The sequence below is a fragment of the Odocoileus virginianus genome, chromosome 7 (genome assembly GCF_023699985.2).
Source record: "Odocoileus virginianus isolate 20LAN1187 ecotype Illinois chromosome 7, Ovbor_1.2, whole genome shotgun sequence".
NCBI classification, from domain to species: domain Eukaryota; kingdom Metazoa; phylum Chordata; class Mammalia; order Artiodactyla; family Cervidae; genus Odocoileus; species Odocoileus virginianus.
In genome coordinates, this window is record NC_069680.1 from 60,191,135 (window position 1) to 60,203,557 (window position 12,423).

Below are 12,423 nucleotides of genomic sequence, written 5' to 3' on the forward strand. Positions count from 1 at the left end.
GAGGAAAGAGAGCGCTCCTGTGGACTCCTAGGGCATTGGCTCTGTTGCCCTTCACCCTAGCCTACCTTCAAGGTTCTTGGTCATTTGGAAGCATCTGAGAAATTATGAGTGTGGTCACCCAAGGCTCAGAAGCAACCCCTGCTCCTTTGGGGAGCCCTTTGTCTTTCAGGGCTTCCCACTCTACCCATTCTGGGTCATTTCAGAGGCGCTGCTCCCCATCCCATCCCATCCCCAATAGCTGTAGCTGGACCCCTGTGTTGTGTCCCCGGGAGTGTTCTAACCATCAGTTCCACCTTCCTGGGAACTGATGTTCATCTGAAAAGCTGGATGCCAGGAGGTGGCAGGGGGCCATGGGATTGAGAAGGCCCTTGAAGGGAGAAGAGCTTCCGGTGCTAACTGGAACCTGTGTGGACACCTGCTTGGAAAAGGGTCTGAAGGGAAGGGGAAGGGGATAGAGAGAGATCTTAAATCAAGCTTTCTGGGGGACACTGAGGGAAGTCAAAGAGGCAAGAGTCTGAGAAAGCAGTAACCATCAGCCACGGGAGGGACGGTTTAATGGGCTAGGTGAATGTGGGGGCTTAGCCAGCAGCCTGCCTGAGGTTCAGGCTGACAGTGTGCCATGTGTTAGCTTGTGTGACGCTGTGTCTGGGAGTCAAGAGCCTCCGGTTCCAGAGCAAGTTCTACTTACTGTGTAACCTCGAGCAAGTGGTTCAACCTCTCTGGGCATCAGCATGAAGAGGGAGATGGATTGGAAGCAAATCATTTGGTGATTGCTAATCTGGTCTCCCTTATGACAGAAAGTGAAGAAGAACTAAAAAGCCTCTTGATGAAAGTGAAAGAGGAGAGTGAAAAAGTTGGCTTAAAGCTTAACATTCAGAAAACTAAGATCATGGCATCTGGTCCCATCACTTCATGGCCAATAGATGGGGAAATAGTGGAAACAGTGTCAGACTTTATTTTTTTGGGCTCCAAAATCACTGCAGATGATGACTGCAGCCATGAAATTAAAAGATGCTTACTCCTTGGAAGGAAAGTTATGACCAACCTATATAGCATACTAAAAAGCAGAGACATTACTTTGCCAACAAAGGTCCATCTAGTCAAGGCTATGGTTTTTCCAGTGGTCATGTATGGATGTGAGAGTTGGACTGTGAAGAAAGCTGAGCGCTGAAAAATTGATGCTTTTGAACTGTGGTGTTGGAGAAGGCTCTTGAGGGTCCCTTGGACTGCAAGGAGATCCAACCAGTCCATCCTAAAGGAGATCAGTCCTGGGTGTTCATTGGAAGGACTGATGCTGAAGCTGAAACTCCAATACTTTGGCCACCTCATGGGAAGAGTTGACTCATTGGAAAAGTCCCTGGTGCTGGGAGGGATTGGGGACAGGAGGAGAAGTGGATGACAGAGGATGAGATGACTGGATGGCATCACCGACTCGATGTACATGAGTTTGAGTAAACTCTGGGAGTTGGTGACGGACAGGGAGGCTTGGCGTGCTGTGATTCATGGGGTTGCAAAGAGTCAGACATGACTGAGTGACTGAACTGAACTGAACTGAATCTGGTCTCCCAGTCCTCGCATTCCTAGCTCCCAGTGAACAAAAGATGGGAAAGTTCTGCCTCTTTCCAAATCGGCTCATCATCCCTCCCGTCCCTTGCTGTCTGTTCCTGCTGTGCTGTCCTCCCAGGGAAAGACCCCCACCTGCACAGCCTGAACACTAACCAGGTGACAGACTCAGGGCCCTACGGGGGCTGGACAGGGGAGGCCAATGCATAAATGAATGTGGCCAACCGCGGCCACAAGGGCACTCCTGCTTGGCTTCTGCCACCCAGCTCCTGGAGATCGCTGCCATCAGAATGTAGGCTGAGGGTTGCCAGTTTTTCTGATTTTTTCAGAAGCCAGAAACCCAGATATTTTTCATGAATTTCAGCTCTCAATTTTAAATGGTTGGGCAACTAACTCAAAATTACTTTTAAACATTGTGCAGGCCAAACAAAATACATCTGTGGACTGAATTCAGCTCAAGGCCCTTTTGCAAGTTCTTGAATCTCTACAGGCCAGTGGTTCTCAATCTTGGCTGCACATTAGAATCCTACATAGGAACTTAGAAAAAAAAATCACCAGTGCTGGGACCATAGTGCAGACAGATTGAATCAATTTTCTGGCAGGCAGGGCCTAGGAATCAGTATTTTTTCAAAACTTTCTGGGTGATTCTAATACATGGCAAGGTGGAGACCCACTGCAGGCCCCTTCTTGGCTTTTCCCCTTCCACAAAGCTCTTGGTCTCATGGAGCTCACCATCAGCTATGGGGAGAAATGAATGAGTGAGTGGGTGAATGAATGAATGATCCCCTTGTCTGTGGTTCACCCAAATCATGAATCTATTTGTGCCCCTTCTGTAGACATCCAGGTACCTCCCAGAGTAAACCTAAATTCCTCCAGGGACTCCCTAGTGGTCCAGTGGTTAGGACTCTCTGTTTCCACTGCAGGGGGCATGGGTTCAATCCCTAGTCAGAGAATTAAGATTCTGTGAGGCCAAAAGACAAAACAAAACCTCCTCCATATGCCATACAAGCTCCTCACAACCTGCAGCCTCGAGTCCTACTGTTTCTCCCTTCATCACCCATACTTACCTCAGCAAGCATCTCTGCTCTTCCTGTTTAAGTGCTCCATGCCTTTGCTGTGCTGTTCCCACTGTCTGGCTACCTCCTGATGTATCACTCTTCATCTCTCCTCACCTGCCCATCAGCCAGTCCCTTGTCCCATCCTCTCTGCTCCCACATCTCTACAGTAGCTATTAGACCAACCTTTCCCGGTAGGTCTCACCTTGGAGGTTTTAAGCCCCACCCACTCCATGCTGAGGCCACACCCTATACCAATTACATCACCAGATAATAGTTTTTAAAGATCCCCAGGTGATTCTACTGTACAGCAAAGTTTGGGAATCACTGTCTTGATACTGAAGTACTATTTCCCTTCCCACACCTGTATGCCTAATTAGCCTATAACCACTCCTTCTCTGTCCCAACCAGGAGCAGAGATCCTTGGTTGTTTGCTGCCATACCCTAGCATCCTTCCTTGGTGGGTGGGGTGCCTGAGACCTGTGCTGGCCTCTCCCGGGCAGCCCCTGTCCTCTAAGCATATAGAGGTGTGCTCTGAGATGCCCAAGGGAATTGGGAGGTGCCCACGCGGCGGGCTGACATGAGGCTGCAGAGTGCCCTGTAGGATGTCTCTCCAGTGGCAGGAAAGTCAGCATCTCCAGTGGGAGACTTGATCTCTCTCCCTGGCTGGAAATGCATCCAGGCCTTTGGGGTGAGGAAGGCCACTGGTGTTGCTACCATTTCGAAAAGGATGAGAATCCACAGTGGAGGGGAAGGGGGGCCTCAGCCTGGCGGCAACATGTCTCTCAGGAAACAGTGACACTGCCAGCATTTTCAGCATCTGTTTGGTGGTGGGGGCAGGACTAACCCTGTGAAGAGTGAGGCCAGGGGAGCTTCAGAGAGACTGAGGTTTGGGCCAGAGTGGGCTCCCTTCCTGGGAGTCAGGAGGGGCCCCTCTCTCCTTCGCCAGCCAACACTTCCTTCAAATTGCTTTAAAATGCTAATTAATGAGCTCTCCCCAAGGAAGAGTTATTTGCATTTATAAAAGACAAGCCAAGGTGCTAATAGCTGACTCACTTCCCACAGCACAGCCAGGGTGGAAGGAGAGGCCAGAAGTGCCAAGCAGAAAAGCTCAGGACCCAGCAAGGACCCCAGAAAGAACCCAAGACCGGAGCAAGAAGCCTGAGCATTCTTCTGGGCTTTGCGCTGCATGTCGCTGGGTAAGGGCTCCACTTGCCCTCTGGAACACTCTCTCTGGAGCTCAGTGTTCCCATCTGTAAAGTGGGAGAGCTATGGACCAGAAGAACTTCCCACTCTGGGGTCTACCTTCTCTGGGAACCCAGGCTAAGGAGTCCCCTCAGGAGGAGGGGCTGGGGCCACACCAAGGAACTCCAGCTCTCTGGCTGGGGTCCTATGCCCTGAGGAGAGGGGGGTGGGTTGAAGGCTTCTAGGTCAAGGCGGGGTCAGGTCAGCATCCCAGGACCAGAGAAATAATGGCAAAGTGTTGAGGCCTTTTGGGAGAGGTGGGCAGCTCTCTGGGGGCAGCAGAGCCTCCTTCAGACAAGATAGAGCCTTTTGTAAACCATTTCCCAGGCCCTGGTCACCAATCCCTAGAAATATGGACTTGGTTTGGTTGCCCCACCAATTAATGTCTTGACCAGGTTCTCTTTCGTCTCCAGTTCTCCCACCGATTAATGTCTGACCTTGACCACGTTCTCTGTCATCTCCAGTTCTCAGTGTTTCACCTGGAAAATTGAAATTAAAACAGTAGCTTCTTCCCATGCTGTGGGGAAGTACTCTGCACAGTCACAGACATGTGGTGAGCTGCTGGTATGGATTTTCTTTTAGCTACTTTCACCTCCTCTGTGTACCTCTGGTTCTTTCCTCTCCCCTCCAGCTGTGGATGGTTCCCCATTCTTTACGAGAAACAGAGCAGGTGGTTCTGTTTGGTTCAGCTTGGTCCCGGGAATATTAACATCCTTGCAGGAGAATCAGTCATTAGAAAAGAGTACCTAAAACCTAGAGATGAGGCCAAGATGGTAACTGCATGTATGCATGAAGCTCTGTTTAAAGGGCTTGCCCATGAAATGTTCCCCTGTGGCTCTGTCAGTTACCATTACTTAAGTGCAGAGATGCTGAGAGGTTACATGGTAATTTGTGGATTTGTGTCCAGTAGAAAAGAGTGTCAACCCCACTGTTGGCTGTTTATTGCCTTGTAGAACACTGACCAGTGTTGCGTGTAACAGTGATCATATTTCAACATTACTTTTTCTTCCAGGATTATACAAATGCCCTGGGGGTCAGCTTTACTGTCTTGGTTCCCTCATTAACTAATGAGCTGAATAAAATCTTTGACACATGATCATCCTATCTTTATAAAAGTCATGTTTTTATCAAAATTACACTTTGGCACTGCCTATGACAGGAACTTTGAAAATATGAGAGGGGATCTCAGAGTCATCAAAAGTCAATCTTCTCAAACTTGAATATGCCCATGGATCATGTGAAAGTCGCTCAGTTGTGTCTGACACTTTGCGACCCCATGGAATTCTCCAGGCCAGAATACTGGAGTGGGTAGCCTTTCTCTTCTCCAGGGGATCTTCTCAACCCAGGGATCGAATCCAGGTCTCCCACATTGCAGGCATTTCAGGTGGATTCTTTACCGGTTGAGCCACAAGGGAAGCCCTTATGAATCATGTTGGGGGAGAAGGGGTGGTGATGGTTAAAATACAGATTCTGGGCTGTAACAAGTTGCGAAGATTGTGGAAGGAGTGTCCTCCTTCCCACTGAGCTCTCTAAGTTTCTGGGCTTGGCCTGCTTAGGACACCCTTCTTTAGTCCTTAGTCTTTAGTTCAGTTGCTCAGTTGTGTTCAAACCTTTGCGACCCCATGAACTGCAGCACGCCAGGCCTCCCTGTCCATCACCAACTCCTGGAGTCCAACCAAACACATGTCCATTGAGTTGGTGATGCCATCCAACCATCTCATCCTCTATCATCCCCTTCTCCTCCTGCCCTCAATGTTTCCCAGCATCAGGGTCTTTTCAAATGAGTCAGCTCTTTGCATCAGGTGTCCAAAGTATTGGAGTTTCAGCTTCAACATCAGTCCTTCCAATGAACACCCAGGACTGATCTCCTTTACGATGGACTGGTTGGATCTCCTTGCAGTCCAAGGGACTCTCAAGAGTCTTCTCCAACACCACAGTTCAAAAGCATCAATTTTTCGGCCCTCAGCTTTCTTTATAGTCCAACTCTCACATCCATACATGAGGACTGGAAAAACCATAGCCTTGACTAGACGGACCTTTGTTGACAAAGTAATGTCTCTGCTGTTTAATATGCTATCTAGGTTGGTTATAACTTTCCTTCCAAGGAGTAAGTGTCTTTTAATTTCATGGCTGCAATCACCATCTGCAGTGATTTTGGAGCCCAGAAAAATAAAGTCAGCCACTGTTTCCACTGTTTCTCCATCTATTTGCCATGAAGTGATGGGACCAGATGCCATGATCTTAATTTTCTGAATGTTGAGCTTTAAGCCAACTTTTTCTCTCTTCTTTCACTTTCATCAAGAGGCTCTTTAGTTCTTCACTTTCTGCCATAAGGGTGGTGTCATCTGCATATCTGAGGTTATTGATATTTCTCCCAGCAATCTTGATTCCAGCTTGGGCTTCCTTCAGCCCAGCATTTCTCATGATGTACTCTGCATATAAGTTAAATAAGCAGGGTGACAATATACAGCCTTGACGTACTCCTTTTCCTATTTGGAACCAGTCTGTTGTTCCATGTCCAGTTCTAACTGTTGCTTCCTGACCTGCATACAGGTTTCTCAAGAGGCAGGTCAGGTGGTCTGGCCTTCCCATCTCTTTCAGAATTTCCCACAGTTTATTGTGATCCAAACAGTCAAAGGCTTTGGCATAGTCAATAAAGCAGAAATAGGTGTTTTTCTGGAACTCTCTTGCTTTTTCTATGATCCAGCGGATGTTGGCAACTTGCTCTATGGTTCCTCTGCCTTTTCTGAAACCAGCTAAAACATCTGGAAGTTCATGGTTCACGTATTGCTGAAGCCTGGCTTGGAGAATTTTAAGTATCACTTTACTAGCGTGTGAGATGAGTGCAAATGTGCAGTAGTTTGAGCATTCTTTGGCATTGCCTTTCTTTCCAGTCCTGTGGCCACTACTGAGTTTTCCAAATTTGCTGACATATTGAGTGCAGCACTTTTACATCATCCTCTTTCACTATTTGAAATAGCTCAACTGGAATTCCATCACCTCCACTAGCTTTGTTCCTAGTGATGCTTTCTAAGGCCCACTTGACTTCACATTCCAGGATGTCTGGCTCTAGGTGAGTGATCACACCACCGTGATTATCTGGGTTGTGAAGATCTTTTTTGTATAGTTCTTCTGTGTATTCTTGCCATCTCTTCTTAACATCTTCTGCTTCTGTTAGGTCTCTACGATTTCTGTCCTTTATTGAGCCCATCTTTGTATGAAATGTTCCTTTGGTATCTCTAATTTTCTTGAAGAGATCTCTAGTCTTTCCCATCCTGTTGTTTTCCTCTATTTCTTTGCATTGATCGCTAAGGAAGGCTTTCTTATCTCTGCAATTCTTTGGAGCTCTGCATTCAAATGGGTATATCTTTCCTTTTCTCCTTTGCCTTTTGCTTCCCTTCTTTTCACAGCTATTTGTAAGGCCTCCTCAGACAGCCATTTTGCTTTTTTGCATTTCTTTTTCTTGGGGATGGTCTTGATCCCTGTCTCCTGTTCAATGTCACAAACCTCCATCCATAGTTCATCAGGCACTCTGTCTATCAGATCTAGTCCCTTAAATCTACTTCTCACTTCCACAGTATAGTCATAAGGGATTTGATTTAGGTCATACCTGAATGGTCTAGTGGCTTTCTCCACTTTCTTCAATTTCAGTCTGAATGTGGCAATAAGGAGGAGTTCATGATCTGAGCCACAGTCAGCTCCTGGTCTTGTTTTTGCTGACTGTATAGAGCTTCTCCATCTTTGGCTGCAAAGAATATAATCAATCTGATTTTGGTGTTGACCCTCTGGTGATGTCCATGTGTAGAGTCTTCTCTTGTGTTGTTGGAAGAGGGTGTTTGCTATGACCAGTGCGTTCTCTTGGCAGAACTCTATTAGCCTTTGCCCTGCTTCATTCTGTACTCCAAGGCCAAATTTGCATGTTACTCCAGGTGTTTCCTGACTTCCTACTTTTGCATTCCAGTCCCCTATAATGAAAAGGACATCTTTTTGGGTGTTAGTTCTAGAAGGTCTTGTAGGTCTTCATAGAACTGTTCTTAGAGTCTGAGAAAAATGGCAAATATGGATAGTGATTCTAGGCATCTTCTCATCACTGAGGTAGATAATGAAATAAATCCTGAACCCATGAATATCCAGTTTGATTCATCAGATATAAGATCCAAAATGATCCCCATTTTGTAGGTAAAAGGGAATATATATGAATACGTTTTCTCACTTATATTTGGCATTTTAGACTAAACTCTGTATTTCTGTCAGGGTTGGCTGAGGACTGGATAAATGATGGCACATTGATACAATGGAATACTTTTCACCCATTAAAAAGAAGCAAGTGACTTTATTACATACCAAAATGGAACACGTCTTCAATTTATTTTGTTAAATGAAAAAAGTTAAATGCAGAGCTGTCAGCGTGTATAATATACTGCCATTTGGGTAAAGACATTAACAAGTTATATATAATGTGAATATGTATAAATGAGTCTAGGGGAGTAAACAGGAAACTGTTAAGAGTGTTGCCTCCTCAGAAAGAAACTGAGTGCTTGAGGTAGGACGTGTGGCGGTTACTGTTAGATAAACACCCAACTATTCAACAACCTCACCTATTCCTTGAACTTCCCTTTTTCAGTTTTCTCCAACTGTTTCCTCTCCCATTTCTCCCGGGACCTCGGGCTTTCTTACTCATCTCCGTGTGCCCAGTTTTTCTCAGAGAATTCACTCAAAAATTCCCTCTAGACAATGCTTTGTAAATTATACTTTTTCTTCCTCCCCGTATTCACTAATGCTTATCTATCCTATTCGTGCACAGCCCTGTTGTCTGTTCAATGTTATGATGACAGAAAAATGCTGATTTTGTTAAGGGTCAAAGTAGTTTTCAATCCAGGATATGAAAGAGGATTGGTTTAAGCTATTCTTGATAATCCTGTTTCCATTTTCCAGATATTTAATTTTTTGGTCTTTCTTAGCAGCTTGAGCAGTATGAAGTTTATCACATGAGAAATGTATCATTTTCCTTTAAAGTGGTCATCAGATAAGACAATGAAATGAATCTTGTAATTTTTACTTGCAAGTTTCAATATTAGTGAATAGAAGGACTAATGAATGCTGATCAAAACTTCAGAATTTTCTTGAAAAAAAAAAAATGCAGATTCTGATTCAGAAGGTCTGGGGAGGGACCCATCCTCTGGGTCTAACATCCCCCCAGGTGCTGTTGATGCTGCTCATCTGAAGACCACACCAAGAGCAAGAGCCCCATCCAGCCTCTAAGCTTTGTGTATAGGAATCCTTCTTGAAATCCTATCAAGGGTTGGAATAGGATCACAGCGACAGGGTGGTGCTAAACCAAAAGCAATGGTCACAGTGGTAGGCTAGTGGGGGAGACCAGGGGATTCCTCCCTCAGATCATGCATGCTGGCCACCTGGCACTCCATTAGGAAAAGCCCAGCCACAGCACCATGGCTTGTGAGGGCGTGTGTGTGTGTGCTCAGTCGCTTCCCTTGTGTCCGACTCTTTGCGACCCTATGGACCGTAGCCTACCAGGCTTCTCTGTCCAGAGATTTTCCTAGCAAGAATACTGGAGTGGGTTGCCCTTCTCCAGGGGATCTTCCCAACCCAGGGATTGAACTCATGTCTCCTGCATTGGCAGGTGGATTCTTCACTGCTGAGCCACCAGGGAAGCCCCGCTTGTGAGGGATGAAAGACCAAAGCAAAGACTTCCCATCGCTTGTCAGTCCTTGGGATGACAAAGGCCCTGAGGCATGTGCACACCTGGGGTGTTGGAGGAACAATGGGAGGCTAGTGTGCTGCCCTGCAGTGAAATGCAGTGAAGAAGGGGGAAAAAAGGACCAGAGAAGTAATGAAGGGAAGATCACACCTGGTCCTAGAGACCGCTGTAAGGACTTGGCTTTTACACTGAAGTGCCATGGAGACCCTGCAGGATGTGGGGAGATAGGGACTTAGGATTTAAAAGGATCTTCTGGGGAATTCCCTGGAGGTCCAGTGGTTAGGATTCCACACTTTTCCCACCAGGGCCCAGGTTCAATTTCTGATCGGGGAACTGATCAATCCCTGTTCACAAATCACACAGCACAGCTAAAAAAAAAATTTTTTTTAAATAATAAAAGGATCCTCTGGGTACTGTGTGGGGGAGAAACAGAGACTCTTTAGGGTGCAGAGGTGGGGGCCCTGCTTTGAGTCTGGTTTAATGGGGTTCTGGTGGGTTTGGAATCTGCATCTTAAAACATCCCAGTGACTTAGTCTCTTATACAGTCCGGAGATCCAGGACCAACCTTGTCCAACCCCCAGGGTCCATGCATGTTATTTTCTAGGTTCATTGAAGTGTTCATTCCCAGGCGTGACCTGCATGCTCTGTCATGTCTGACTGTTTTGCAACTCCATAGGCTGTCATCATGAGAAACGCTGGGCTGGAAGAAGCACAAGCTGGAATCAAGACTGCCGGGAGAAATATCAATAACCTCAGATATGCAGATGACACCACCCTTATGGCAGAAAGTGAAGAGGAACTAAAAAGCCTTTTGATGAAAGTGAAAGAGGAGAGTGAAAAAGTTGGCTTAAAGCTTAACATTCAGAAAACTAAGATCATGGCATCTGGTCCCATCACCTCATGGCAAATAGATGAGGAAACAGTGGAAACAGTGGCTGACTTTATTTTTTGGGGCTCCAAAATCACTGCAGATGGTGACAGCAGCCATGAAATTAAAAGATGCTTACTCCTTGGAAGGAAAGTTATGACCAACCTAGATAGCATATTAAAAAGCAGAGACATTACTTTGTCAACAAAGGTCCATCTAGTCAAGGCTATGGTTTTTCCAGTGGTCATGTATGGATGTGAGAGTTGGACTGTGAAGAAAGCTGAGCACCAAAAAATTGATGCCTTTGAACTGTGGTGTTGGAGAAGACTCTTGAGAGTCCCTTGGACTGCAAGGAGGTCCAACCAGTCCATCCTAAAGGAAATCAGTCCTGGGTGTTCATTGGAAGGACTGATGCTGAAGCTGAAACTCCAGTACTTTGGCCACCTCACGCGAAGAGTTGACTCATTGGAAAAGACCCTGGTGCTGGGAGGGATTGGGGGCAGGAGGAGAAGGGGACGACAGAGGATGAGATGGCTGGATGGCATCACCTACTCGATGGGCATGAGTTTGAGTAAACTCCAGGAGTTGGTGATGGACAGGGAGGCCTGGCGTGCTGTGATTCGTGGGGTTGCAGAGTCAGACATGACCGAGTGACTGAACTGACTGACTGACTAAGACTGTAGCCCACCAAGCTCCTCTGTCCATTGGATTTCCCAGGCAAGAATACTGGACTGGGTTGCCATTTCCTACTTCAGGGGATCTTCCTGACCTAGAGATTGCACCTGCATCTCGTGCTTTGGTAGGTGGATTCTTTACTACCAGACCACTTGGGAACCCATTTTCTAGGTAACTGGTGCCAATGAGCTAGAATGCATCATGACTGGCACCCATCGGAGTTGCGTCGTGTGGCAGTTCTGCAGGGTCCACCCCTGAAGACACCCTAATTTAAGTGTTTTCCATCTAGAGGAGAGAGGGTGTCCAGGTACCCTTGGCTGGTGAGAACCTGGATGTGCACAGAGTAGCATGAGCCTCAGCTGACTCCTGGCCAAGGCTCTGAGTCATACGAGTTATTAGTTGTCCTTGGCGGCCCAACGCAGAACCTCCTAGATTCCTGAGCTGTGAAGATGGGGGACCAGTGAGCTGTCAGTCTTGTCATTTCCTGTGGGATGAAATCTCCCATCAGCATCCAGATGTCCTCCAGGGATGTGTGACAAACAGCTCTGTGCTTCCCTGAGAGACAGGTTCTTGTCTGGGCACTCAAGTTGAGCCCACACAAGGGCTGGTGTAAGCAGAGGATGAGGAAGCTCTTAGGTGTATGCAGTGGGCATAATGCTGACTGCCAAGAGCTACTTACCTCTACCACCTGAGGTGTGACGGGAGGCAGTCTTGGCACCCATTTTATGGATGAGAAAAGCAAGGGTCAGGGGCTCTTCACAGGAATGTGATGGGAGAAAGAACATGTGAGTTGGAAAAAAGGCAATGGCATCTCCCATCCCAGCCAGCCTTCCAGCTCAAACTCCAGCTCTGCTTCTTCCGAGGAACACATTAACCCCTAGGCCCTAAGGCTGTCCTCATCTGCAGAGTGAGGACCAAGGGCGTGTTGCTGATAGTAAACGAGAAGACAGAGAAGTGCTGCCCAGGGCTGATAAACAGTAGGGGCCTAATGAGTGCTCCTGCTCGGACCTAGAGCAGCTGGGCTTGTGCCCCTTTTCTGAGGGACAGGTTTAGCCCACTCAGCCCTGAGGCTCACGTCCACAGAGTGATCTGACTGCTCTTGGACCCAGCCCAGCTCATGTCCTGCCCAGTGGCCCAGTGATGCAGACTCCCAGCACTTCTTGGCCTTGGCATCTCTCCCAGCACTCTGGCCAGAACTTCTGGGCCCCTGCCAATGCTCACTCTTCCAGGAACTGCTCCCCGCCCCAGGGCCAGCTTTCTGAGAAGGGACAGGCACGTTTCAGTAAAGTAAAGGGTAG